Source organism: Hemitrygon akajei, chromosome 8 (genome assembly GCF_048418815.1).
Source record: "Hemitrygon akajei chromosome 8, sHemAka1.3, whole genome shotgun sequence".
NCBI classification, from domain to species: domain Eukaryota; kingdom Metazoa; phylum Chordata; class Chondrichthyes; order Myliobatiformes; family Dasyatidae; genus Hemitrygon; species Hemitrygon akajei.
In genome coordinates, this window is record NC_133131.1 from 111,449,628 (window position 1) to 111,473,495 (window position 23,868).

Sequence of the window (23,868 nt, forward strand, 5' to 3'; positions counted from 1 at the left end):
TTTTGGTCATACTGACACTGACTGCAAGGTTGCTGTTGCGACATCATTCAAGAAGCTGATCTATCTCGTTCCTGTATGCTTTCTATTCACCATCTGAAATTCTGCCTACAATACCTGTATTGTCAGCAAATTTATAGATGGCATTTGAGCTGTGCCTGGTTATAGATCTACAGTCATAGATGTAGAGAGAGTAGAGCAGTGGCTAAGGACACATCCCGGTTGTGCACTAGTGTTGATTGTCAGCAAGGTGGAGATGTTATATCTGATCTGCACAGACTGATCTTCCAGATAGGAAGTCAAGGATGCAGAGGGAGGTACAGAGACTCAAGTTCTGGAGTTTTTTGATCAGAACTGCAAGGATAATTGTGCTAAACGCTCTGCTGTAGTCATTAAATAGCATCCTGACCTAGGTATTTGCATTGTCCAGGTGATCCAAGGCCATGTGAAGCACCAATGAGATCACATCAATCGTAGACCTATTGTGGCGATATGCAATTTGCAGTGGGTTCAGGTCCTTGCTGAGACAGAATTTAAATCTAACCATTACCAACCTCTCAAAGCACTTCATCTTCATAGATGTGAGTGCTACTGGACAATAGTCAATAAGGCAGCTCACTCTGCTCTTCTTGGGCAATGGTATAATTGTTGTCTTTTTGCAGCAGGTGGGAGCTTCCAACTGTAGATTGAAAATGTCTTGAATACTCCCACCAGTTGGTTGGCACTGTTATTCAGAGCCCTACCAGGTACTCCATCGGGACCAGTCACCTTCTTGAAAGACAGTCTGACGTCAGCCTCCAAGACAGAAATCTCAGGATCACCTGGTGCTACAGGGATCCTCATAGCTGCAGTTTATTCTTCTTTTCAAAACGTGCATGAAAGGTGTTGAGCTCACCTGGAAGTGTAATGCCTCTGCCATTCATGCTGTTAGGTTTCGCTTTGTAAGAAGTAATGGCCTGCAAACCCTGTCAAAGTTGATGTGCTTCCGGCTCCACCTCCAATCTCATTCAGAATTGTACCTTTGTTCTTGAGAAAGCCCTTCACAAGTTGTACTTGCTTTTTTTTTGTACAGACCTGAGTCGGACAATGTCAGTGCCTCAGACCTAGCCCGCAGCAGACTACAAACCTCTGGGTTCATCCACTGCCTTCGATTTGGGTATGTGCAGTATGTTCTTGTAGGCACACAGTCATCCATTCAGGTTTTGATGAAGTCAGTGATAGCTGTGATGTTCTCATTCTCACTCAAATATGAATCCCTCAATATAGTTCAGTCCATCAATTCAAAACAATTCCGTCAGTACTCCTACACCATACCTTCCTGGTCTTCACTACTGATGCTTCAGTCTTCAGAATCTGCCTACACTCAGGGAGTACACCCAGGTGATCAGACTTTCCAAAGTGTGGGTGTGTGATACCACAGTAAACACTCTTGATCGTGGTGTTACAGTGGTCCAGTATGTTGAATCCTCTAATACTACAAGTGATTTGTTAGTGATAAATATTTAGAGACTTTTTTTAGCTGGGCTGGTTAATCCCCCATAATGATAGGGAAGACATCAGGGGGTGCTGTTTCATGCCTGTTGGTTATATGGTTCAATTGGTGTAGTGCCTGTTTTACACCTCCCTGAGGTGGGGTATACATCGCTACCAAGATCATCGCTGAAATCTCCTGCAGCGAATAAAATGGACCATACTTCGTTGTGAGATGTTCCAGGTTTGAGGAACGTAATTGGGAGAGCACTGCATTGTCCGTACACCACAAAGAGTTGATTATGAAGCAAACTGTAGCTCCTCTGCCCTTGAAAGACTCAGTACTGCTATCTTAGCAGTGAATTGTGAAACCATCAAGCTTTATTGGAATGAAGGCACTCCTATCTTAGCAGTGAATTGTGAAACCATCAAGCTTTATTGGAATGAAGGCAGTTAACCAAGGTTCCATGAAACAAAAAATGCAATGGTTTTTACTGTTCCCCTGGTACAACAATCTAGCTCTGAGATACTTGATTTTATTTACCAGAGACTATATGTTTGCCAGCAAGATGTTCGGTATTGATAGCCAAAAGCCACACTTACTTAAATGAACTTTTAAACCATCCCAGCATCCTCTCTTCCACTGTCTTAAAGGGGAACCACACCAGCGACCGGAGTCCGTTTGCATTCCATGAACTTTAAGTAGCAATACAATTTTTAATATCCTTAACATTTTACGAACAATACAGACCTTAAATGTAGCTGAGGTTCTCAGCTGTAGCAGAGTATTTGATGATATCTATCAGAGCTGCTGACATGAGTTGCCTTCCTGATGGTGCCTGGTCGTTCTAGTTGGACATTGACCATCCTCAAGACTTTAGATATCTCACCAATGGCTAATGAAGATTCAAAAATCTCTTGCGGAGCCCACCAATTTTCTCCACTGTTTCCCTGAGATAGATTCCAGGGGATTTATTCACTCATGTGTGCTCCAGTATTTCTAGCACTCCCTCCTTCCAACTACAAATGTGCTGTAGAATACCATTGTATCACTTCCTTAGCTCTTCATCCTCCATCACCTTCTCTCTTGTGAATACTGATGAGATTCATCATTCAGGATCCTGCTATAGTCTGCTTGCTCCACACATCCATTACTCCTCTGGCCGCTGAGGAGATATACTTCCTCTTTAGCTACTGTCTTGTCTCTAGTATAAATCAAAAGTTTTAGAATACTTCTTAATCCTACCTGTAAAGGTCATTTCAAGGCTCACTCTACCTTCTTACTTTTTTTCTCATATTGTCTCAAATATGTCCCATGCACCTCAAGTGATTTGTTCGATACCACTTTCTTACATGCTTCCGTCTTTCACCTAATCAAACCTTCAGTATTCTTTGTTAACCAACATCTCCTCAACTTATGATGACTTTTTTCTTACCTTTACAGGCATGCACTGACTTTTAAACAGTTTCCACACATCAGGCATTGTTTGCCCCTCCAGCAACTGTTCCCAGTCAACCTCTCACAGATCCTGTCTCACACAATCAAAATCTACTTTTTTGCAGTTTAAGACACTAACTCAAGGGCATGATTTAGCTTCTTCCATGACTACTGAACAATGATCAGTATCTCAAAAGATTCTTCCACAGATGCTTCGTTCACTTGCCCATCTTCATTCCGTATGCTGGAGTCCAACTCCTTCCCCTGGTGAGACTTGCGGCTTCACAAAATCCTCTTGAATTCATTTTATGATTTCTTCCATTCCAAGCCTACAGCAGTAAGACAATCCCAGTCAATATCGGAGAAGTTAAAATCCCCAACCACTACAATGGTATTGTTCTTACCCTTTCTATGATATCTGTTCTAATTCCTTGTCTTCTCAGAAGCCTTTGTATAATCTGGTCAAAATGACAGCCCCCTTCTTATTCCTAAAATCGACCCATATAGCCTCATTGGATAATTCCTCCCTGTGTACTTTCGTAATGTTTTCTATGATCAGCAATGCAAACACCCCATTTTCTTTTGCATCCTCCTTGTCATTCCTCCAAAACTTCTATAGCTCATAACATTGAGTTGCCTTTTCCTCTCTGATTGTTACATTAAGTCCCTCTGGTGATCCATGCTCTTGCTCACCTTTTTACCTGTGGAGCTCCTTGTATTAAGGTAATGAGGTGAAACCTACCAGTGTTTACGTGCTAACCTTCCTGCTCACTTTCACTCATCCCACTCTCCTATTTCCTACATATGAATCACACCTCACCTGCTGCACCCACTCCCCCATCCAACACACAGTGTCGTTCGAGTTCAGATCCTGAGTAGCATCAATGAACCTTCCTGCAAGGATATTGATCCCCTCCAGTCGTTCTTCTACAGGTTACTCTTGCCCAAGAATCCAAGTGATCCAAAAGCATGAAGTTCTCCTTCTAGCCCTGTAGCAGCACATTAATCCTATTTCTAGACACACTTCCTCATAGCACAGGGAGTAGTATCGAGATGTACTGTTTTTCACCTTTCTACATATTTTTGCCTCTCCTGCCAGCCGAGAGTTCCAGGGGACAGCCATTGATGTTGAAATGCAGCTCAGAATCCACTGGCAGATTTATTTTATTGGGTGTTCAACAACTACACACTGGACTCAGTTCATACAGCAGTGGTAATCCTAACTATTCTACAACTGGAAAACATAGGTGACCTGCAGAAAACACATGGAACAGCAATAGCAGTGCTTTGGTTAAAAGTTCTTCAATCTTAACTAGGCAGTAAAATCAATATCAAAGAGTCAGAGATTCGAACACCCTAACTTAGGTCCTCATGCCCACCCTATCCATGGTGACCAGCAAGTACCTACCTACACTAATCCCAGTTACCAAGTCTCAATCAAACCCTCACAGAAGTATCTATACTTTGGGTTGAGGTCCCGATTTGGAAATGTACATCTAATTCACAACTGTCAGATCAATTGCTACATGTCCAATTCAGAAAACAGGGAAGCCAGAAGAAATACTCGAACAATTTCCTTTAGATAAATATCAAGTGACACAGCATTGACCTCATGCACTGTTAGGCCGGAATAACTTGCTGTGATAAAGCCCAGCATGTAAGTGCCATTACAATGAAGGCACAGTAATGCCTTTACTTTCTTCTGAGTTTGTGAAGATTCAGCATTCATCTAAAACTTTGGCAAACTTCTATAGATGCTCGGTGGAAAGTACACATCATCATCTGGAATGGAAACACACATTTCCTTTGAATGGACAGACCTACAAAAAGTAGTGGATACAGCCCAGTCCATCATGGGTAAAGCCCTCTTCATCACTGAGTATATCTACAATAAGTACTGTTGTAGGAAAGCAGCATCCATCATCAAAGACCAATACCATCCAGACTATGCTCTCTTCTCACTGCTACTATCAGGAAGGTGATACAGGAGCCACACACTACCAGTTTCAGGAATAGCTGTTAACCCTCAACCATCAGGCTCTTGAACCAGAGCATAAAACTTCACTCACCGCAGCACTGAACTAATCCCACAACTTACTGACTTTCTTTCAAGGGCTCTTCAAATCATGTTCTTGATATTTATTGGTTACTGCTGTGTGCGTACATCTACTGATGCTTCTGGACACATCATCAGTGATGTTCCTGGAATCATTGGGTGTTTCAGGTCTTTCAACATCATACACCCTTCTCCAGGTGACCCAGCCGGGGCTGATCAGACCCCAGCTTGTGTCCAGACGGCTAGCTACACATGACTCCATGGCTCCGCTCTCTTGAGCCACAGCCACCTTGAGGCCTTCTCTGCCACATCTGGCTCTCCTCTTCCTCTCTTCCTCGATGCCCAAATTGCTGTAGGCTCTGGCTAAGGAATAGGCTGCGAATTCCCTACAACCAACTTCCACTGGGGGACACCTCGCTCTCCATCCAGCCTGCTGGCAGTTGCTGACCAGTCCTGCATACTTCGATAGCTTCCTTTCAAAGGCCTCTTCCAAGCGATCTTCCCATATTTATTACAATATTTATTATTGTAATTTTTTCTCTTTCTGTATTTGTAGTTTATCTTTTGCATATTGGTTGTTTGTCATCTTTGTTGTGTGCTGTTTTTGATTGATTCTATTATGTTTCTTTGTATTTACTGTGAATGCTGACAAGAAAATGAATCTCAGGTTAGTATATGGCGACCTATATTACTTCGCCAATAAATTTACTTTGAACTTTGACTCGTCAATGAAGCAGTTACCTTCTCAAAGGAGATTTGCCTTGACCTGGCACAGGTAAAGACAAAGTAAGAAAAAGAGTAAACAAAGATATTGTTGCAAATATGGCCCAACCCCACAATTTAAAAAGGAAACAGAGGCACAGGAATAAACTTCACAGAATTCCATAACATCTTCAACTTATTGCCTAATAAACCGATGCCAGTATCAAAATTCCACATAAGCCCCCTTCCAATTTATGGACATCATTCAGCACACTATGCTTGCATCACATGACTCAGTCACGGCAAAGTTAGGGAATTTTATTCCAACCATGCCACAGTGGAGGCCAGGTACAGGGTGATCGCAGAGGGCTCATCACAAACTCATCTGTGTGTGAATAAAAGCATTTCTCTGCATTGTGTGAAGATGTTGCAAGATTCTGCACCATGCCTCTGATTCATGTATTAAAATGTGATATACAACTGAGCAGATCTCATAAGCTTCATATTTATACCACACACTGTGTAAAGAATTTTTTTCCCAATATGTCTGTTTAATCTGTCAACAACAATCCTAAATTGATGTCCCACAGGTGGAACCAGTTTCTCTGTAAAATCTCTTCATCATTTTAAAGACATCAGAGAGTCTTATTTATCTTTCAATTTCCAGAAAAATGAAGAATAATCCTCATATGCTCAGACATTCCTTATATTCACACCTTCTTATACCATGTAAAATACTTATAGATTTACTGCATCTTCTTAAGTCATTCAATATCCTTTTCGTAGTACACACAAACATATGTAGATCTGGATATATGAGCAGACCACTGGGTCTGCACTTCCATTAATGAGATCATGCTTCATCTGAATGCAATCTCAACTTTGCATTACTGTCTACCTGTGGTGTTGTGGTGAAGGGATTAATCATACTGTCTGTTCTTAAGGTCAAACAGAAACACATCTATTTCGATTGACTTTACACTAGCAGGTGGGTGAAGGCTGTTCATGCATTCTCTCTATTTGTACAGATCATTACATTGTTGTACTGTGGTAAACTATGTATACCTGTCTGGACACGCCCCTCTGCTGACTGCTCCTGTGGCTCCTCCCACAGATCCCTGTATAAAGGCGATTGGGACACTACTCCCCGCTCTCAGTCTTCGACATGTCGTGCTCTCTTTTCACTGTTAATAAAAGACTATCATTCACTTCCAGTCTCCTAGAGTTATTGATGGTGCATCATGTACACAAGAGGCATGGTACAGCATCTTGCAACATGCAGTGCAGGGGATCCTCCCAACATACAGAGATCCTATTATCAGCAAACAGCCCATCAGGTTAAGATGACCTTGTGACCAGCCCGTTGTTTTCCTCCGGTGTCCTTTATTTATTTAGTTATACAGCCCTTCAAGTTGTGCCACCCAGCAACCAACTGATTTATTCCTAGCCTAATCACAGGACAATTTAAATGATCAATTAACCTGCTAACCAGTACATCTTTAGACTGCAGGAGTAAACCAGAGCAAATGGAGGATTCCCACCTGCACATGAGCAGGATGTACAATCTTGCTTACAGAAGGCTCCAGAACTGAATTCTGATCTCTGATGCATCACTCCAACTGCCTTGTGGTTCAAACCTTCAGCAGGGTGGGAATGGAATCCCCTGCCTTTGCCATGACTAAGTTACATACTTGGGACGATTTGACTATCGTTATACTTACATTTCATCATTGGGATCTTGTTTTGATCATAGGGCTTCTACACTACTTCAGCCTCACTGCTCACTGTCATGGGTCTTGCTCCTATCAAGCTCCTTATCTGGATGTCCCTGGATCCCTTCTTCACAGGGTTAGGAAAGAATTTGTATCGCCCTCCATATCTCTCATCTATCATCCTGTTTATTTCCCTACAGATTCTAAAGGCCTAACAACAGACAACCAATTACAACTCACTCTCCTACTCACATAAAGATAAACCTTTATCATGCTCTATTTAATACCTTTATTGTTTCCTCACTTAATCAAGTAACCTTTTACCCCATTGCTTTGACAAATGTCTAAATACCTCTGCCTCAAACAGTACTGGAGGTCTCTGCTTTCCCTTGCCATCAAGAAAGCAAGTTTTAAAAATTTGACTCCCTGAGAGAAACAAAAATCAAATCACTTCTATCTTAATGATCTAGTCCTTACTTCTAAGCAGTAACACCTGCTTCCAGATCCTCTCCACATCCAACCTGTCAAAACCTCTCATGATTTTAATTGTTTCTATCAAGTTCCTTCTCACCCTTGTAAACCTCAGTGCACAGCATACTAATTGAGGTCTAATCAAGGTTTCATGCAAATTTAACCTTCATGTGGACTTTCAAATCAATGACAATACTCACTATTGATTTCAAAGGTAGTTGTTCATAAAGACTTAGTGATTTCAATGATGTGGACTTGCTCCTTCTTGCTATCAGTCGTGATGAAGCACCATACCAATGAGATTTACAGCATCAGCAACTGTGATACTATTAAATTGGCTGAATAGCCAATCATTTTGGAGATTTCTCACAAACAACAAGGTAAAAAGAAAAACAAATGCATTTTAAGGACCATTCTACTGAGATTAAAATAACAGTTGTAATGTCCATATGGTGTGATAGTGGAAGGTGAAATGTCATAAGCAAACATTTTAAAGAGGATACTATTTTTGCTTCTAAAGTTCATTGTATTTTATGTATTTAAATGAAGGAATTAGATTCATGTATTCCAAATTATTCTTTTTAAGTATGCAGTAATTAAAGCTTAAAATGGCCTTAAAATGTTCCTCATACCTCCTGCAACAAAGTATATTCAAGGTAATTTTGCATTGAGAATAATTTGCAATTCCTTTAAGTTCTCACAGTTCACTAGTCTCTGCAGATTAGACTGGAAGAATCTGCTAAACAGCCCAGTTGCTGGGAAAATAGAGGATTACTAATTGCAATTTATAGATTTCCATCTTTAACTGAGTATTTCAAAAGCTGTTCGCAGTTCATGACATAATAATGGCAAATATTGACAGATTTTCCATCATTACCAAAACAAATTCTGAAGCTGTTATTCACTAGCTCTTGTTTTACTGATTACTCCAGAAATTGCCTCCTTTGTGTTATACTGGACAAGAAAGTTTTTGCTTCCTGATTGGGCATATCTTGTCAATGTTGAGCTGGTGATCATGAAAATCACCATAAAATTTCCCTATTGTGCACCATTATTTTTTGAAATCATCTATATCTGTTATTTCAATTCATAATTTTAAGTCAATTAAAATGTTGCCTTCAATGAGAGCTGAAAAGTTTTCTATCTTGCCCAGGCATGCCTGGGCATGCTTAGGCAGTATAGATGCATGTGGCTGGACAGGTTTCAGAGAGGCTATAAATTTCCATAAAGGATTTTGATATTTGAGATAAATGTTTGCCAGGATAACTGATGCCAAGATTAAGGAAGGCATTTTTGTTGGGCCACAGTCAAACAGGCCATCAATGACAGGCAATTCTAGGGGGATTGGAGAAGAAGTTGCATGGAAAGCATTCAAGGATGTTGTTGAAAATTTTCTTGGTAACTACAAAAGACCAAACTACATGCAGCTGGTTGACAACATGCTTCAAGCATACAAAACCTTGAAGTGCAACATGTCACTGAAGATTCTTTTTTTTTTTGGCATTCCCATTTAGACTTTTTCCCTGCAATTCTTGGCACTATCAATGACGAGCACAGTGAAAGGTTTCATCAGGACACTGCGGTCATGGAGAAAAGGTACCAAAGCAACTGGAATCCGTCAATGCTGGCTGATTATTGTTGGACAGTTAATCAAGAAGCTTCAGACACTGAGTACATACAAAAATCATCAACAAAACATTTTTTAACTTAGTTGAACTATTGCAAAGTGTCAGCACCATTATTCAATTAAACGCATTGTGTTCAATAAAAGTTAATTTCCTGTTTCACCAAAATCCTACATGATACAAGTAGTTGTGTTCAGCTTCAAGCGGTCTATCATAAACAAAAAAAAATTCCAAGAAAGCAACATTTTCTAAAAAATTTGTTGTCCAATATTAATTATCCTGAGTTGCCTACGTAGTTGGAATTGTTTCTTCTGAAGACTTACATGTCTGCATTTCTGGGCCTTTTTTATAGTCATTCAGTATCTCACCCATCTTCAAACGTAATGTCCATCTCCATTCCTCTAGAATGAAACATCTTGCAATTTACCACATAAGCATAGGATGGGGAACTGGAAAAAGAGATTACCCTGGAATGTTCACTCTGTTTTTCTGTGGATAGTTACAACATTGGCATTCCTTGGTGATGACTTTTCTGCAAAAGTTAGAAAGCAAGTATGTTTGAAGTTGTATAGAAGGTCAAGGGTTGGAAAGTATAAAAAAAATGATAGGGCACAAACAAGCAAGTTGAGAACAAGACAAGTGGCAGTGCCATTTAAAAGGCGGTAATTAAACCTTATTCATTGCAGATGGAATCTGTAACCACCTAGTACAACCATCACTTGAGTTATTCAAGTTGCTGTCTTATCACAGGTATTACCTTTGTTTCCTTCATCCTTCCTCCATCTTCACTACTTCGATTAATCTCTCTGTCTATTGAATTTTATCTGGCCATTATTTGTCCAATAGCAGAGTAGTTTCTTATGTCTTGGTGAATTCCTCTGGATAATTAGACCTATTGCACCATTTGATATTTTCCGCAAATTTCTACAGCTTCATTTCAATTTTTCTGACCAATTTAATTACACATATGTTAAACAGCACTGGTCACTGCATGGATTCAAACAACAAATTCTGCAAATGCATCTCACATTCTGCCAATCTCAGAAACTTTACCTAAATGTTTTTCTTACATTAGATGAGGAAATGTGATTAACAATTAAAACCTCTCTTTCATAACAAAAAAGTAATAGTTGTACATCTTGAAAACCATTCCCATGCTTAGGAAAACAGTACAGCATATTGGCCTTACTTTTAAAAATTCAGTTTATAAGATAGTAATTGCCTCATAGCACTAAAGTGGCTCATTTTCAATAATAAAGTTGTCAAATTGTGATTCACCATTCTGCTTATTAACTTTTCAAATTGGTATCATTATTCATTAATATGCCTCAGCAATGTTCTCCATTTTTGGTGCATTTTGTTTAGTAAGTGCATATAAGGAAATTGGAAATCTGTCCCTTGGAACCTTCTAATCATTTATTCTGTCACAGACACACACATGGGATTGACACTCATCAGCGAAAAGTGTTCTCCCACTTTTTAAAAAAGGAGGGAGAGAGAAACCAGGGAATTATAAACCGGTTAGTCTGACATCGGTGGTGGGGAAAATGCTAGAGTCGGTTATCAAAGATGTGATAACAGCACATTTGGAAAGAGGTGAAATCATCGGACAAAGTCAGCATGGATTTGTGAAAGGAAAATCATGTCTGACGAATCTTATAGAATTTTTTGAAGATGTAACTAGTAGAGTGGATAGGGGAGAGCCAGTGGATGTGGTATATTTAGATTTTCAAAAGGCTTTTGACAAGGTCCCACACAGGAGATTAGTGTGCAAACTTAAAGCACATGGTATTGATGTGGATAGAGAATTGGTTGGCAGACAGGAAGCAAAGAGTGGGAGTAAACGGGACCTTTTCAGAATGGCAGGCAGTGCTGGGACCCCAGTTGTTTACAATATATATTAATGATTTAGACGAGAGAATTAAATGCAGCATCTCCAAGTTTGCAGATGACACGATGCTGGGCGGCGGTGTTAGCTGTGAGGAGGATGCTAAGAGGTTGCAGGGTGACTTGGCAAGGTTAGGTGAGTGGGCAAATTCATGGCAGATGCAATTTAATGTGGATAAATGTGAGGTTATCCACTTTGGTTGCAAGAACAGGAAAACAGATTATTATCTGAATGGTGGCCGATTAGGAAAAGGAGAGGTGCAACGAGACCTGGATGTCATTGTACACCAGTCATTGAAGGTGGGCATGCAGGTACAGCAGGCGGTGAAAAAGGCAAATGGTATGAGTACAGGAGCAGGGAGGATTTACTGCAGTTGTACAAGGCCTTGGTGAGACTGCACCTAGAGTATTGTGTGCAGTTTTGGTCCCCTAATCTGAGGAAAGACATTCTTGCCATAGAGGGAGTACAAAGAAGGTTCACCAGATTGATTCCTGGGATGGCAGGACTTTCATATGAAGAAAGACTGGATCAATTAGGCTTATACTCACTGGAATTTAGAAGATTGAGGGGGGATCTTATTGAAAAGTATAAAATTCTAAAGGGATTGGACAGGCTAGATGCTTGAAGATTGTTCCCAATGTTGGGGAAGTCCAGAATGAGGGGTCACAGTTTAAGGATAAAGGGGAAGCCTTTTAGGACCAAGATGAGGAAAAACTTCTTCACACAGAGAGTGGTGAATCTGTGGAATTCTCTGCCACAGGAAACAGTTTAGGCTGGTTCATTAGCTATATTTAAGAGGAAGTTAGATATGGCCCTTGTGGCTAAATGGATCAGGGGGTATGGAGAGAAAGCAGGTACAGGGTTTTGAGTTGGATGATCAGCCATGATCATACTGAATGGCGGTGCAGGCTTGAAGGGCCGAATGGCCTACTCCTGCACCTATTTTCTATGTTTCTATGTTCTCTTCGAAAGGAAAGCATTAACTTGGATAAATTACCATTCCAGTTTGCCTTTTCTGTATAGTAGGTGGGATAACTAAGCAGAACTGGAGACCACCTCAGCAAGGACAAATGTATCATCAATTGTACCCTGGTGCTTAATAGTATTGCAGAAAGTCTTGAGGAAATTGTACAAGTCTGACAAAAAGTGTTACAGATTTCCCCTTACTGAATGTATCCTCAGCCCAGACTACTGCAAAAAATAATGATTTGTTCTGCATTTCAACCTGCATTCCCATTGAGCAGTTTTATTACTAAGCAATAGCAATGGGTGAAGCTCAATACTTGGCATTTCCTGGTTTGACAGTAGAATAAGGCAGGAAATTGTTGATCTAGTGAACTCATTTTTGATTCAGTTTATGGCGTTTCTGACTCTAGTGTGCAGGTGGGCAAAGCTGCAATACCATTGGTGACACACTCGGCTAAAGCTCTGTTTCCAAAAGTGGAACTCTGAAAACTTTTCTGCAGAGATTTGCCCATTTTGCATGTAGGCAAAAAATAAATAATTAAGGATTAAATGAAGGAAAGACATTTCTGGCCATTTTCTTTCCTGTTAATATTTAAACTATCCCTTCATAAATTACTGGGAAGATTCCAGCAATAAAAGGGGCCATGCAACTTCTCCACGGGTAGCATTACTGACACTCAATTTATTAGCAAAATATGTATATATATATATATATATATATAACCCTGAGAGTAATTTTCTCGCAGGCAATCACAATAACTATGAGACACAATAGATTCAATGGAAGATTGCATTCAACAGGACAGACAACCACCAACATGCAAAAAACAAAGCAACAAACTGCACAAATACAAATAGAAAGAGAAAATTATGTAATAATTAATAAATAAGCAATAAATATCATGGATATGAGATGAAGAATCTTTGAAAGTGTGTTGTGGGAACAGTTCAATGATGTGGCAAGTGAAGTTAGAAACATAGAAACATAGAAAACCTACAACACAATTCAGGCCCTTTGGCCCACAAAGCTGTGCCAAATATGTCCTTACCTTTGAACTACCTAGGCTTACCATAGCCCTCTATTTTTCTAAGCGAATTCACTATTGCTGAGTGAAATATCTCCTTCTTTCTCATGGCAGCAGCAAGAAGAGAGCAAGACCTGGATGGTGGGGGTCCTTGATGATAGATGCTGCTTTTTAGATGACATGTTGAATCTCTGCTAACCTCTAAGAAAGTAGAGGTGCTACTGTGCTTTCTTTGTAATGGTACTTAGGTGCTGGATCCAGGACATATCCTCTGATTTTTGCCAGAGAATTAATAAAATAGACTAGAAAAGCAAGCAACATAAATCATATGTTGAGCTCCTCAGAGATCTGACTGTATAAGCTCCTAAATTATATAAGCTGAAGTACCAAAACATGTACTGAGTCAGTGCTATCCCAAGAGGATAGGGGTTAAGTTATTGGTCTGGTATCCAGAGATCTAAAGCACTCTTGACCAATTTAAGTTCAAATCGTATGGAGGTACAACAGGAATTCAAGTCAAAGTAACTCAATCTTGAGAGTGGAATAAAAATCTTGGCTCAGAATGGTGACTGTACAAATCATTTGGTTCTTGAAAGAGAAGGAATACAGCCATCTTTTGTGGGCTGGCTAATGTGCTTGATTTTTAACACGCCTCTCAGTCCATTAACTATTAAGGACATGCTGGAAAGGCCATTATTAATTTTTTTTCTGTTGTTTTGGAAATCAACCATCATCTTTTTTAGATGATCATCATGGTGCAAGAAGCCTGATGTTGTGAATGCCATTTGATTTATTTTGAATTGCCTGTATTTTTTTAAAAATTTCTAACTATGAATTGGAGATCTGATCATAGTCACCTTTTTAAAGCAAATTAATGCATTGCATTATCCACATATCTGTTTGGCATATTCAGTTTGCATTCGGGAAGAACATCTTGAGATTTGTCACTTTATACCAACATAATCCAGCCATACACATATGGTCCAAATTAAATAAATCTGCTTGCATGTTGATCATCCTTCACTTGGAACTTCTTAAAACCAGCACAATGTCTATACTTCATAATCCTTTCAGCAATGAAATCCAATCAGCTCCTGTGAATGCCCTTTCATAATTTAGTATTGAGCCCTGAAACCATTCATCATGGTCTTTTCAAAACATTCTCAGCATAATAATAATAGAGAAGCTTGGATCTCAAAGCCACACAGATTGGTTGGAAAGTCCATTTTGAATAAGAACAGAAAGAACATTTCTGTTCCAATTCAAAATTCTGGAGAGGCCTAAATGAACTAAATTGGAGGAAGCACTCACTTGCACAGTTGTCTGTGCAATTACCCACACAGTTAATGAGACTTTTGAAGCTGAGCATTTTGAACATTCTTTTTCTAATTGAAGATCCAATAGAAGACCATTGAAATGTCATTTCCTATGCAAAATAGCAGTTCTATGTCCTTTGAACTATCCACCTGAAGTAATTTCCAAGTCGGTGAAATAAAAATAGTGGCTCTTTGCTTTCATGAGAATCATAAAAGATGCAGCAAATCAAATGCTTAACTAGATCATTAATCATTCTGCAGTTTAACTCAGTACTAATGAAACTTCATTACATTGTACAGATTTCACCATTTATTCCTTTGCCTCACCTGTTCACCTGTTAATTATAAGATGTGGTGGTCTTTTCACAACTCTTCCTTATGGTAAAGAATTACATACTCCACATAAGAAACAGTACCCGAGCTTCTTTCATAAATTAGTTTTAGAGAAATATCCAATTGCTGATTTTCTATTACGTGTCTCCATGAGAGGAAATAACCTTTCCTATTCTGTCTGTAAAAAAACACTTCTCAATAACAACATTTATTAACTCTAACTGAAGCTTTCCCTCTCCACAACAAATCTGCTAGGTGGAATCATGCAGTCATGCTCCAATAGCTTTTATTTTGTAAGGCTTTCAAAAGATTTTCATCCCTCCCTTGTATCCAGGTCCAGACTGAGGTCATAAATGAATCCAAGGAGAATGTCTTTACCTTTAGAAGCAATTAAGATACAGTATCTCCTCCATAAAGCCATCAAAGATGCTAAGAGGTAGCACCCAGCTCACAATTGAGACCCAGCCTTGGGCTTACATAATATAACAGATTACAAAACAAAGTTGAGCAGTATTGCCAAAAGCAGCACATCCCTTCCCAAAGAGCTCAACACATTCTATGCACAAAATTGGTGAACGGGTATGTCACCACCCACCCTGACAGTCTAAAGTGCACCTGAATGTATAGTCTCTCTTGTGGACGTATGGTCAGTTTTCCAGAGGGTGAACCTGGATGGTGTCCCTTAGCACACACACCTTGGATTTGAATTTGTAAGATTAGTAAATTTGCAGATGACCAAAGATGATAGGTGGTGTTGTGGGTAGTGCAGAGCATTGCCAAAGGGTAGAGTGGGATATAGATCAGTTGCAGAAAGGCAGATGGAGTTTAATCCAGCCAAGCCAATGACTGGGCAGACAGAGCAAAGAGTTAGATTGTATCACAGAAAGAGTGAAGAACGCAGGACAGAAGGTACTGTATTTAAATGCATGTAACATTCAGAATAAGGTGGATGAGCTCATGGTGCAATTAGAGATTGGTCTGTATGATGTTTTGGACATCACTGAGTCATGGCCAAAAGAAGGTCATAGTTGGGAGCTTAACATCAAAGGATATATTTTGTATTGAAAGAGCACGCAGGAAGGTATAGGTGGCAGAGCGGTTCTGTTGGTAAGAGATGAAATTATATCTTTAGAAAGAGATTACATTGGGTCAGAGAATGTTGAATCTTTGTGGGAGGAGTTAAGAAACTGCAAGGGTAAAATAACCATTATGGGAATTATATATAGTCCTCCAAATAGTAACCAAGATGTAGTGTTGAGATTGCAAAGGGGGTGGAAAAAGGCATGTAATAAGGGTAATGACACAATTGTAATCGAGGACCAATATGCAGGGGGATCAGGAAAATCAGGTTGGTGTGGGATCACAAGAGTGGGAATTTGTTGTATGCCTTTTTAAAGCAGCTTAGGCCTGTGCTTGAGCCCACTCGGGAAAAAATAATCTTAGCTTTGGTGTTGTGTAATAACCCAAATCTTCTTCAGGAGCTTAATGTAAAGGAACCCTTAGGAGGCAGTGATCATAATATGATTGAATTCATACTGCAATTTGAGCAGGAGTAGCAAAAGTCTGCCGGCTGGTGGCACAGTGACATCAGCGCCAGACTCCAGAGCGAAGGTTCCCAAGCTCAAATCCAGACAGGCTGCTCCCAGACACGCTTTCCATCCATGCCGGGTTGAGTTTCAAGCTCGCAACTCTGCCTCATAAAGAAAAAACACTGTGCTGTGAGAAGGATGTGGGGGACCACTCACAGAATCTTTCCTCCAAGATAACCACTTGAAAAAAAAAAGTGGTCGCCGAGGCTCTGGCAGAGTATGGCACAGAAAAGAAAAGCATAAGTCACATGTAACAGTATTGTAATAGAATAAAGGGAATTACAGAGGCGTGAAAGAGGAGCTTGCCTTGGATACCGGCAGGGATGACAGCAGGCAGAGATGGCTGAAGTTTCTGGATATAGTTCACAAGGCGCAGGATAGATATGTCCCACAGAAGAACAAGTTGTTAAATGGTAGGGATAGGCTGCATAAATGCCAAGGAAATGGTATATAAGGTAGCAAAAGTGAGTGGGAAGTTGGATGATTGGAAAACTTTCAAAATCCAACAAAAGGCAACTAAAAACCTATAAGAATGGGAAAGATGAAATATGAGGGCAAACTAGCCAATAATAAAAAGCAGGATACCAAATTTTTTTCAGTTATATAAAGGGAAAAAGGATGGGGGGAGGGTTAGATGTTGGACCACTGGGAAATTATACTGGTGAGATAGTAATAGGCGACAAAGAAATGACAGTTGAACTTAATGGGTATGTTGTATCTATCTTCACTGTGGAAAACACTAGCAGTGTATCAGAGGTCTGTGAGTGTTGGGGAGCTGGAGTGAGTGCCATTGCTATTACAAAGGAAAAAGTGCTAGGCAAACTGAAAGGTGTTAAGGTGGATAAGTCACCTAGACCAGATGGACTACATCCCAGAGTCCTGAGCAAGGTTACTGAAAAGATAATGGATTCATTGGTCATGAGCTTTCAAGAATCACTTGATTCTGGCATGGTCCCGGAGAAATGGAAGATTGAAGTATCACTACACTCTTTAAGAAAGGAAATTATAGGCCAGTTAGCCTAACCTCAATGGTTGGGAAAGCATTGGAGTCTATTATTAAGGATGAGGTTTTGGGGTATTTGGAGACTAATGATAAAATAAGTCAAAGTCAGCATGGTTTCTGTAAAGGGAAATCTTGCCTGACAAACCTGTTAGAGTTCTTCAAGGAAATAACAAGCAGAGTGGACAAAGAAGAGGCAGTGGATGTCCTTTACTTGGACTTTCAAAAGGCATTTGACAAGGTGCCACACATGAGGCTGCTTAACAAGGTAAAAGCCTATGGTGTTACAGGAAAGATATTTGCATGGGATAGAGGAATGGCTGACAAGCAAGAGGCAGTGAGTGGGAATAAAAGGGGCCTTTTCTGATTGGCTGCCCATGATTACTGGTGTTCCTCAGAGGTCAGTATTGGGACTGCTGCTTCTCACGTTGCTGCTCAGTGATTTGGATAATGGAACTGATGGCTTTTTGGCAAAGTTTGCAGACGATACAAAGATAGGTGGAGGGGTAGGTACTGCTGAGAAAACAATGTGATTCCATCAAGACTTGGACAAATTGGAAGAATGGGCATAAAAAGTGGCAAATGGGATACAGTGTTGATAAAAGGAACAATAGTGTGGGCTATTAGCTAAATGGGGAGAAGGTTCAAACTTCAGAAGTGCAGAGGGACTTAGGAGTCCTCATGCCAGACTCACTGAAGGTTAATTTACGTGTTGAATCTGTGGTAAAGAAGGCAAATGCAATGTTGGCATTTATTTTAAGGGGAATAGACTATAAAAGCATGGAGATAATACTGAGCCTTTATAAGACACTGGTCATGTCACACTTGGAGTATTGTCAACAGTTTTGGCCCCATATCTCAGAAAGAATGTGTTGTGATTGGAGAGAGTCTGGGGAGGTTCATGAGGATGATTCCAGGAATGAAGGGGTTAAGATATGAGGAGCATTTGGCAGCTTTGGGCCTGTGCTCACTGGAATTTAGAAGAAAGTGGGGGGAATCTCGTTTTAAACCTACCAGATGTTGAAAGGACTAAATAGGGTGGATGTGGAAAAGATGTTCCCTCTGGTGTGGGTATCCAGAACTAGAGGGCACAGACTCAAAATAGAAGGGTGACCTTTTAGAATAGAGTTAAGAAGGAATATTTTTAGCCAGAGAGTGGTGAATCTGTGGAATGCTCTGCCACATACTGTGGTGGAGGCCAAGTCCATGGGTACATTTAAAGCAGAAGCTGATCATTTCCTGATTGGTCAGTGCATCAAATGATACCGTGAGAAGGCAGGTGTGTGGAGTTGAGTGGGATCCGGAATCAGCCATGAATGGCGGAGCAGGCTTGAAGGGCTGAATGGAGTAACTCTGCTCCTGTGTCTGACGGGCCAATATCTCTAAGTGGAGCAGGAGCAATCAGAGTGTGTGGAGCTGCCTATTAAGATCCACAACCTGGCAAGCAGTCCATCTGCCTTATGATAATAAAGATTGTTTATCAAAATGCTGCAGAGCCCTCATATTTATCAGAAGATCCATTGATCTGGTGTTAGTTCAGCATACTAAGTTAAAATCTATGTCAACCAGTATGACTGAATCACGGATATAATACTTACCTCTGGAACAGATTGTTGGGAAAAAAAACTGTTGGGAATTATATCAGAGAATTTTTAACTTTAAAGTCAAATCAGTTCTTTTTCCTGATTCTCCAGCTGAATTACTCCTGGGATATATTTAAGTATTCTTAGAAGGATTCTTCAACATGGTAGGTCTGAAAGATTTTTCAGGATGTCAGCCAAGAAATTGAGTGTGGCCAAAGCAGATGGGAAGTCAACAAAGCACTTTGCTTGCACACAGCTCCCTGGCGAACTCAAACTCAATCGAAATTTGACTTTGAACTTTGTTTGAAGTAAACAAGTAAGCCCTGAATACCAATTAAGAGCAATAAGGCAGCTTATGAATTGAACTCCAATGAATTTTCGTCAGCTCTGACACGAAGTTCACCTTAGCTCAACTTTTAGAAGGGAAGCAGAAGGCTAAAACTTGTCAGCAGTAATTTTGATGAGCCAGAGCAATCCCTGGAAAGGTGTTTAATGGGCTCTCCGAAGACTAGTAGTGGACAATTCAGGGTTATGTTGGGCCAGTTGACACATGCCAAAAATTTCCCTCTGTCAGCCTGCATGTAGCTGAAAAGATTAGTCACAGTCATAATCTGAAAGATATTGGCATCTGCCTTTCAGATTGTGTTTATGGTTGTTATATGCACTAATATATAGAGAAATGCTTGTCTTACAGACTGTTCATGAAGATCAAATCATTGAAGTGTCAAAAGGCAAACAAAAACAATGCAAAGTACAGTGTAAAAACTGCAGAGAAAGTGCAGAGCAGGAAAACAACTAAATGCAAGAACATAAAACCTTAAGCAGAATTAGGGCATTTGTCCCATCAAGTCTATCTGCCATGGCTGTTTAATTGACTTTCTCAGCCTTGTTTTTCTGCCTTCCCCCTATAATCGTTGACATGCATACTAATCAAGAACCTATCAACTTTCACTTTAAATATACCTAGTGACTTGGTCTCCACAGCTATCTGTGGCAATTAAAACCACAGATTCATTAGCCTCTGGCTAAAGAATTTTTTTTTCCAACTCTCTGTTCTAAATGGATGTCCTTCTATTCTGAGGCAGTGCTCTTTGGTCCTAGACTCCTCCACCATAGGAAACATTCTCTCCATATCCACTCTATCCAGGCCTTGCAATATTTGATACATTTTAATGAAATCCTCTCATTCTTCTAAACTCCAGCAGGTACAGGCCCAGAACCATCAAATGCTCCTCATATATTAACCTTTTCATTCCTGGGGTCATTCCTGTGAATTTCCTCTGGACCCTTTCTAATCCTAGCACATCTTTTCATAGATATGGGGCCCAAAACTGCTCACAATACTTTAAGTGATATCTAACTGATGCCTTATAAAGTCTCAGCATCACATCCTTGCATTCATATGATCGTCCTCTCAAATAGAATGCTAATATTGTAGTTCACACAAAACACTGGAAGAGCTCAGCATGCCAAGCAGCATCTATAGAAAAAAGTACGGTCAACATTTCAGGCCGAAACCCTTTGGCAGGTCTTGGCCCGAAACGTAAACTGTACTTCTTCCTATAGATGCTGCTGGCCTGCTGAGTTCCTCCAGCATTTTGTGTGTGTTGCTTGGATTTCCAGCATCTGCAAATTTTCTCTTGTTTATGATTGGATAACATTGCAGTTACCTTCCTTACCACTGACACTAACTGCAAGTTAACCTTTAGTGAAAACTGCATGAGGACTCCCAAGTCCATTTGTACCTCTCATTTCTGAATTCACCACCTGTTTCAAAAATAGACTGTGTTTATTCCTTCTACCAAAGAGCATGAACAGACACTTCTCTAAGCTATATTCCATCTGCTACTTCTTTGCCCATTCTTCCAATCTAAGTCCTTCTGCAGACTCCCTGTTTCCGCGATACAACCTGCCCTTCCATCTATCTTTGTACCATCCACAAACTTGGCCACAAAGCCATCAATTCCATTATCCAAGTCATTGACATATATCATGAAAAGAAGCGGTCCCAACACTGACACCAGTGACACATAACTAGTCACCAGAAAAGGCCCCCTACATGCCCACTCTCTGCCTTCTGCCAATCTGCCATGCTTGTATCTTTCTTGTAATAACATGAGCTTTCAGCCTCATGTGCTTCACCTTGTCAAAGGCCTTCCGGAAATCCAATGGCCACTGAGTCTCCTTTGTCTATCCTCAAAGAATTCCAGGAAATTTGTCAGGCAAAATCTTCCCTTAAGGTAGCCATACTGTCTTCCCCTGTATTATCATGTGCCTTCACATACCCCGAGAGCCCACTCTTAAAATCTTCCCAACCACTGGAGTCAGGCTAACTAGCCTTTAGCTTCCTGTCTTTTGTTCTGATCCATTCTAGAGTGACATTTGCAATTTTTTAGTCCTCCAGAACCATTTCAGAATCTAATATTTCTTGAAAGTTCACCACTAATACTTCTTCAATCTCTTCAGCTACCTCTTTCAGAATCTTAGGGTGAAGTCCATCTGATCTAGGTGACTTATCTACCTCAAACCTTTTAGCTTCCCAAGCACCTAATCTCAACTAATCTCACGTCCCCTGACAGGCAGATTGTGAGGTCAAGGGTCTATTGTATTTTTCAAGAGGTCCATTCAAGCATCTGATAACAAAATAGATGCTATCTCAGAGCCTGGTTACACATGCTTTCAAGCATTTGTATCTTCTGCCAATAGAAGAGGGGAGAAGAAAGAAGAGTGATGGATAATTTACAAAGTAATTTTACGGTGTAAGAAAGGACAGTAAAATCTTGCTGAGTTTTTTCCCATAATGTTTACATCGATGTCTCACATCTAACATTGTTCTTCAGGCATTTTACACATTCACATGGAAATGGATTGTCTCAAGGTAACATTTGCATTGCTTTAAACTAAGATGGGCATTCATTTTATAATTACAGAAAACTTTCAGTCCAGGGGGTTGTTATTGGTAAGTGTAAAGTTTTGTCTTGCTGATTCTTCTACAAGAAATAAAAGTGCAGGCAAAAACTGTGACATTCAAATCACTCTATGGAGATACTCTGTCCCCAGCACACCAGCCTTGATCTCATCATTTTCATTTTTAAACTTAGTTCATTTTATTGTTGTGGTTGCTCTATAGTCTTGTGATTTTGTTTTGTAGCTTATCCCCGAAAAAGCTGACTACTTGAGTGATGTTACTGGAAAGATGTTGATTTGGTACATAAAAACTAATGATTCGTGCAATAATATCTTTGCAGCTGATGAGCCTCTGCTGATACTCAAACTACATTTCCTTGGATTATAATCATTTTCACAATGAAAACCCTCAGTTTAAACTTGCATACTCCATAAAACCAATTAGAAATTGTCTAGGGTGTGAGATGAAGGGGAATAAATATGATACCCTCTGTATAGACTTGGGACCACAAGGCATAATTATCCCATGCTTATAGATCACAAGCTATAGGTCACATTAATCATCATAATTGATGATGATTAATTAGTTTCCATCCAGTGCTAACCCACTGGCTGGATGTTCCACTAAGGAGCCCATTTCTGAATAGATAGCAATGTGAACGACATTAAAGTCATAGCGGTCATGGAGTTAGAGAAAAATACAGCATGGAAAGAGTTTTTGTCCACAAACTCCATTTTGACCATCAACCACCCAGTCCATCACAAGTGAAACCTTTCCCACCACTGAGCGGATCTACACAAAGTGTTGTCACAGTAAAGCTGCGCCCGTCATCAGCGACTCTCAACACCCAGGCCATGTTCTCTTCTGTGCTATCTGGAAGAAAGTACGGGAGCCACAGGACTCACACCACCAGAATCAGGAACAGCTATAATCCCTCGAAAATCAGGCTCTTGAACTAAAGGGATAATTTCTTTCAACTTCATTTGCCCCAGCATTGAAACGTTCTCACAACCTATGAACTCACTTTCAAGGACCGTTCATCTCATGTTCTTGATATTAATTAATTCATTCATTCATTCATTCATTCACCCATTCATTTGTTTGTTTATTTGTTGTTTTGCATTTGCACAGTTTGTTATCTTTTACACTCTGGTTCTACACCCAGTTGGTGTGCTCTTACATTGATTCAATTATAGTTTTGGGTCTATTGATTATGCCCACAAGAAAATGAATCTCAGGGTTGTATAATAAATTTACTTTGAACTTTGATTTACCCTAATCCTGCAATAATCTTTCTTAATCCTGTTCCCATTTTCATCAATTTCTTCGGATGCTAGCACTCACCTATGAGGGGCAATGTACAGTGGCCAATTAACCTATCTGCCCACATGACTTTGGGATTTGGGAATAATGTGGAACATGCAGCGAAACCCCATGTGATCACAGGGAGAGTATGCAAACTCTACACAGGCACCAGACAAGGAATGAACCCTTTACCTAACGGTGTGAGTCTCTGGCTTTATTAGCTACGGCATGTAACTGTGTGTCCTTTATAGGGGACACTGCAAGTGCTGGATGATGGTGTGTACAGACGATGACTTGGGAAACAGTCAACTCAGAATGGAACAGTGATGTACTAACTCATGGCTTCAGTGATCCAAGTTCAACCCTGACTTTGGTGCAATCTATATGGAGTTTGTATATTCACCCTATTATCACATTGGATTAGTGTGTAATATTGTTATTTTTCTTTGTAGTTTAACTTTTCTGTGCTTGCTTGTATTTTTAT